We start from the raw sequence: 6,000 nt of genomic DNA on the forward strand, positions 1-6,000 counted from the left end.
ACATCTGAGAGTAATTCTAAATAAAACACCTGTTGCTAATTGTTCGTCGTTCCAGATACTGCTTGCTATACGGCCACGACGCGCAACTGATTTCGAAAATTCGTTTGCCTCCTGTGAGGATCGAACTCACGACCCCTGGTTTACTAGACCAGTGCTATGCCACTGAGCTAAAGAGGCGCGGCCTAGCGGTAGTTTTGCGTACTTCGTGCTTACGCTCGTCTGGATCATCAGGCTTAAGCTGACAACACTTCATATTACCGACTAATATTTGCAGCTATGGCGCACCATTACTGCTTGGCTACACATCTCACACGTAACCGATGTGCTCTCCAACCAACACCACTTACATTTCAGAACATGTCTTTGACACATGTCTACGAAATCACCTTCACCTTCAGATACACTTTCCTTGCGACTGATGGAGACGTAGGCAAAGTTTTAAGTTGCTATTTCCATTACGTCACATTGATCAGAAAAACGGTAATTTACATCTGCAGCGGAACAAAATTACGTTCCGCCCAGCGTGGGGCTCGAACCCACGACCCTGAGATTAAGAGTCTCATGCTCTACCGACTGAGCTAGCCGGGCTGCGTTGGTGACTACGTGTCGGGTCGCACGACACACAGTTCTGGTTTGGGTGGGGTGGTCCCATACAGAATCTCTCCATGCTGCCTAATGTTTTCCTAGCGTCACACACGTCACGTACTTCAGTTTTATTTCATAATCATTTCTGAGAGGTACAGGAACTGCATAAAAAACCTGCAGCGCTAGTGGTGTCAAAATTAACACACATATTTGATTTGACTCAGAAGCCGAACGGGTTACTTTCCGACGCTGTCTTAGATGCGCAAATGCCAGCCAAAACTCGCGGTGACGGCACTCAGCCGACCATTTCGCTAGATAACACCGTTCTGGCTGTGTGTGTATCACGCTCAAGTGCATCTCCAAGCAGGAAGTGGACAACAGCAACATTCAGACGATTTCGTACTGCTCAATAGCTACACTAAAACGGTGTGTTTCTTTTGCAGAATTGGAAAAACACGACCGTGACAGGATTCGAACCTGCAATCTTCGGATCCGAAGTCCGACGCCTTATCCATTAGGCCACACGGTCACTGGCCGCCAAGTATTCCTTACATTCGTGTCATCTCGAAACGCTCATACCGCTGAGGAATTGTGTTTTCGTTCTACACAGCCGCTGCCTCTTGCTGCTTCCCACCCATTCGTTACATTCAAGCCTTTACGAGACCGACCAAGTAGAGATTGGGAACCAAGACCACACACTTTGTGCATTCGAAATCGAAGGCAGGGCGTCCCTCGCCGCATTTGCTACGATGGCGATTTCCTACTTCTGCAGAAGCGGCGGCGTCGACGACGACGACGACGCTCGCGAGAGGCTCTGTGATATTTGAAAAACACATGTAAAAAATATAATTCAGACTGCCGCCTCCCACCCTACGCTGTACCGCTTTGGAAAATGCTTTATCTGCGACATTCGCCTCAATCACATCTGAGAGTAATTCTAAATAAAACACCTGTTGCTAATTGTTCGTCGTTCCAGATACTGCTTGCTATACGGCCACGACGCGCAACTGATTTCGAAAATTCGTTTGCCTCCTGTGAGGATCGAACTCACGACCCCTGGTTTACTAGACCAGTGCTATGCCACTGAGCTAAAGAGGCGCGGCCTAGCGGTAGTTTTGCGTACTTCGTGCTTACGCTCGTCTGGATCATCAGGCTTAAGCTGACAACACTTCATATTACCGACTAATATTTGCAGCTATGGCGCACCATTACTGCTTGGCTACACATCTCACACGTAACCGATGTGCTCTCCAACCAACACCACTTACATTTCAGAACATGTCTTTGACACATGTCTACGAAATCACCTTCACCTTCAGATACACTTTCCTTGCGACTGATGGAGACGTAGGCAAAGTTTTAAGTTGCTATTTCCATTACGTCACATTGATCAGAAAAACGGTAATTTACATCTGCAGCGGAACAAAATTACGTTCCGCCCAGCGTGGGGCTCGAACCCACGACCCTGAGATTAAGAGTCTCATGCTCTACCGACTGAGCTAGCCGGGCTGCGTTGGTGACTACGTGTCGGGTCGCACGACACACAGTTCTGGTTTGGGTGGGGTGGTCCCATACAGAATCTCTCCATGCTGCCTAATGTTTTCCTAGCGTCACACACGTCACGTACTTCAGTTTTATTTCATAATCATTTCTGAGAGGTACAGGAACTGCATAAAAAACCTGCAGCGCTAGTGGTGTCAAAATTAACACACATATTTGATTTGACTCAGAAGCCGAACGGGTTACTTTCCGACGCTGTCTTAGATGCGCAAATGCCAGCCAAAACTCGCGGTGACGGCACTCAGCCGACCATTTCGCTAGATAACACCGTTCTGGCTGTGTGTGTATCACGCTCAAGTGCATCTCCAAGCAGGAAGTGGACAACAGCAACATTCAGACGATTTCGTACTGCTCAATAGCTACACTAAAACGGTGTGTTTCTTTTGCAGAATTGGAAAAACACGACCGTGACAGGATTCGAACCTGCAATCTTCGGATCCGAAGTCCGACGCCTTATCCATTAGGCCACACGGTCACTGGCCGCCAAGTATTCCTTACATTCGTGTCATCTCGAAACGCTCATACCGCTGAGGAATTGTGTTTTCGTTCTACACAGCCGCTGCCTCTTGCTGCTTCCCACCCATTCGTTACATTCAAGCCTTTACGAGACCGACCAAGTAGAGATTGGGAACCAAGACCACACACTTTGTGCATTCGAAATCGAAGGCAGGGCGTCCCTCGCCGCATTTGCTACGATGGCGATTTCCTACTTCTGCAGAAGCGGCGGCGTCGACGACGACGACGACGCTCGCGAGAGGCTCTGTGATATTTGAAAAACACATGTAAAAAATATAATTCAGACTGCCGCCTCCCACCCTACGCTGTACCGCTTTGGAAAATGCTTTATCTGCGACATTCGCCTCAATCACATCTGAGAGTAATTCTAAATAAAACACCTGTTGCTAATTGTTCGTCGTTCCAGATACTGCTTGCTATACGGCCACGACGCGCAACTGATTTCGAAAATTCGTTTGCCTCCTGTGAGGATCGAACTCACGACCCCTGGTTTACTAGACCAGTGCTATGCCACTGAGCTAAAGAGGCGCGGCCTAGCGGTAGTTTTGCGTACTTCGTGCTTACGCTCGTCTGGATCATCAGGCTTAAGCTGACAACACTTCATATTACCGACTAATATTTGCAGCTATGGCGCACCATTACTGCTTGGCTACACATCTCACACGTAACCGATGTGCTCTCCAACCAACACCACTTACATTTCAGAACATGTCTTTGACACATGTCTACGAAATCACCTTCACCTTCAGATACACTTTCCTTGCGACTGATGGAGACGTAGGCAAAGTTTTAAGTTGCTATTTCCATTACGTCACATTGATCAGAAAAACGGTAATTTACATCTGCAGCGGAACAAAATTACGTTCCGCCCAGCGTGGGGCTCGAACCCACGACCCTGAGATTAAGAGTCTCATGCTCTACCGACTGAGCTAGCCGGGCTGCGTTGGTGACTACGTGTCGGGTCGCACGACACACAGTTCTGGTTTGGGTGGGGTGGTCCCATACAGAATCTCTCCATGCTGCCTAATGTTTTCCTAGCGTCACACACGTCACGTACTTCAGTTTTATTTCATAATCATTTCTGAGAGGTACAGGAACTGCATAAAAAACCTGCAGCGCTAGTGGTGTCAAAATTAACACACATATTTGATTTGACTCAGAAGCCGAACGGGTTACTTTCCGACGCTGTCTTAGATGCGCAAATGCCAGCCAAAACTCGCGGTGACGGCACTCAGCCGACCATTTCGCTAGATAACACCGTTCTGGCTGTGTGTGTATCACGCTCAAGTGCATCTCCAAGCAGGAAGTGGACAACAGCAACATTCAGACGATTTCGTACTGCTCAATAGCTACACTAAAACGGTGTGTTTCTTTTGCAGAATTGGAAAAACACGACCGTGACAGGATTCGAACCTGCAATCTTCGGATCCGAAGTCCGACGCCTTATCCATTAGGCCACACGGTCACTGGCCGCCAAGTATTCCTTACATTCGTGTCATCTCGAAACGCTCATACCGCTGAGGAATTGTGTTTTCGTTCTACACAGCCGCTGCCTCTTGCTGCTTCCCACCCATTCGTTACATTCAAGCCTTTACGAGACCGACCAAGTAGAGATTGGGAACCAAGACCACACACTTTGTGCATTCGAAATCGAAGGCAGGGCGTCCCTCGCCGCATTTGCTACGATGGCGATTTCCTACTTCTGCAGAAGCGGCGGCGTCGACGACGACGACGACGCTCGCGAGAGGCTCTGTGATATTTGAAAAACACATGTAAAAAATATAATTCAGACTGCCGCCTCCCACCCTACGCTGTACCGCTTTGGAAAATGCTTTATCTGCGACATTCGCCTCAATCACATCTGAGAGTAATTCTAAATAAAACACCTGTTGCTAATTGTTCGTCGTTCCAGATACTGCTTGCTATACGGCCACGACGCGCAACTGATTTCGAAAATTCGTTTGCCTCCTGTGAGGATCGAACTCACGACCCCTGGTTTACTAGACCAGTGCTATGCCACTGAGCTAAAGAGGCGCGGCCTAGCGGTAGTTTTGCGTACTTCGTGCTTACGCTCGTCTGGATCATCAGGCTTAAGCTGACAACACTTCATATTACCGACTAATATTTGCAGCTATGGCGCACCATTACTGCTTGGCTACACATCTCACACGTAACCGATGTGCTCTCCAACCAACACCACTTACATTTCAGAACATGTCTTTGACACATGTCTACGAAATCACCTTCACCTTCAGATACACTTTCCTTGCGACTGATGGAGACGTAGGCAAAGTTTTAAGTTGCTATTTCCATTACGTCACATTGATCAGAAAAACGGTAATTTACATCTGCAGCGGAACAAAATTACGTTCCGCCCAGCGTGGGGCTCGAACCCACGACCCTGAGATTAAGAGTCTCATGCTCTACCGACTGAGCTAGCCGGGCTGCGTTGGTGACTACGTGTCGGGTCGCACGACACACAGTTCTGGTTTGGGTGGGGTGGTCCCATACAGAATCTCTCCATGCTGCCTAATGTTTTCCTAGCGTCACACACGTCACGTACTTCAGTTTTATTTCATAATCATTTCTGAGAGGTACAGGAACTGCATAAAAAACCTGCAGCGCTAGTGGTGTCAAAATTAACACACATATTTGATTTGACTCAGAAGCCGAACGGGTTACTTTCCGACGCTGTCTTAGATGCGCAAATGCCAGCCAAAACTCGCGGTGACGGCACTCAGCCGACCATTTCGCTAGATAACACCGTTCTGGCTGTGTGTGTATCACGCTCAAGTGCATCTCCAAGCAGGAAGTGGACAACAGCAACATTCAGACGATTTCGTACTGCTCAATAGCTACACTAAAACGGTGTGTTTCTTTTGCAGAATTGGAAAAACACGACCGTGACAGGATTCGAACCTGCAATCTTCGGATCCGAAGTCCGACGCCTTATCCATTAGGCCACACGGTCACTGGCCGCCAAGTATTCCTTACATTCGTGTCATCTCGAAACGCTCATACCGCTGAGGAATTGTGTTTTCGTTCTACACAGCCGCTGCCTCTTGCTGCTTCCCACCCATTCGTTACATTCAAGCCTTTACGAGACCGACCAAGTAGAGATTGGGAACCAAGACCACACACTTTGTGCATTCGAAATCGAAGGCAGGGCGTCCCTCGCCGCATTTGCTACGATGGCGATTTCCTACTTCTGCAGAAGCGGCGGCGTCGACGACGACGACGCTCGCGAGAGGCTCTGTGATATTTGAAAAACACATGTAAAAAATATAATTCAGACTGCCGCCTCCCACCCTACGCTGTACCGCTTTGCAAAATGCTTTA

General features: G+C 48.3%; 12 non-coding genes across 12 annotated transcripts; all 12 read right to left on the reverse strand.

The window, feature by feature from the left end:
* Positions 1 to 105: 105 nt before the first annotated feature.
* Positions 106 to 177, reverse strand: Trnat-agu. Its single transcript has one exon. It is a non-coding gene; the product is annotated as a tRNA-Thr (tRNA).
* Positions 178 to 515: 338 nt separating this feature from the next.
* Trnak-cuu lies at positions 516 to 588 on the reverse strand. The gene has a single exon. It is a non-coding gene; the product is annotated as a tRNA-Lys (tRNA).
* Positions 589 to 1,041: 453 nt separating this feature from the next.
* Trnar-ucg lies at positions 1,042 to 1,114 on the reverse strand. Its single transcript has one exon. It is a non-coding gene; the product is annotated as a tRNA-Arg (tRNA).
* Positions 1,115 to 1,611: 497 nt separating this feature from the next.
* Trnat-agu lies at positions 1,612 to 1,683 on the reverse strand. The gene has a single exon. It is a non-coding gene; the product is annotated as a tRNA-Thr (tRNA).
* A 338-nt stretch (positions 1,684 to 2,021) lies between these two features.
* On the reverse strand, positions 2,022 to 2,094 carry Trnak-cuu. Its single transcript has one exon. It is a non-coding gene; the product is annotated as a tRNA-Lys (tRNA).
* A 453-nt stretch (positions 2,095 to 2,547) lies between these two features.
* Trnar-ucg lies at positions 2,548 to 2,620 on the reverse strand. The gene has a single exon. It is a non-coding gene; the product is annotated as a tRNA-Arg (tRNA).
* Positions 2,621 to 3,117: 497 nt separating this feature from the next.
* Trnat-agu lies at positions 3,118 to 3,189 on the reverse strand. Its single transcript has one exon. It is a non-coding gene; the product is annotated as a tRNA-Thr (tRNA).
* Positions 3,190 to 3,527: 338 nt separating this feature from the next.
* On the reverse strand, positions 3,528 to 3,600 carry Trnak-cuu. The gene has a single exon. It is a non-coding gene; the product is annotated as a tRNA-Lys (tRNA).
* Positions 3,601 to 4,053: 453 nt separating this feature from the next.
* On the reverse strand, positions 4,054 to 4,126 carry Trnar-ucg. The gene has a single exon. It is a non-coding gene; the product is annotated as a tRNA-Arg (tRNA).
* A 497-nt stretch (positions 4,127 to 4,623) lies between these two features.
* On the reverse strand, positions 4,624 to 4,695 carry Trnat-agu. The gene has a single exon. It is a non-coding gene; the product is annotated as a tRNA-Thr (tRNA).
* Positions 4,696 to 5,033: 338 nt separating this feature from the next.
* Positions 5,034 to 5,106, reverse strand: Trnak-cuu. The gene has a single exon. It is a non-coding gene; the product is annotated as a tRNA-Lys (tRNA).
* A 453-nt stretch (positions 5,107 to 5,559) lies between these two features.
* On the reverse strand, positions 5,560 to 5,632 carry Trnar-ucg. The gene has a single exon. It is a non-coding gene; the product is annotated as a tRNA-Arg (tRNA).
* Between the last annotated feature and the right edge of the window lie 368 nt (positions 5,633 to 6,000).

Source organism: Schistocerca americana, unplaced genomic scaffold (genome assembly GCF_021461395.2).
Source record: "Schistocerca americana isolate TAMUIC-IGC-003095 unplaced genomic scaffold, iqSchAmer2.1 HiC_scaffold_165, whole genome shotgun sequence".
Classification (NCBI taxonomy): Eukaryota; Metazoa; Arthropoda; class Insecta; order Orthoptera; family Acrididae; genus Schistocerca; species Schistocerca americana.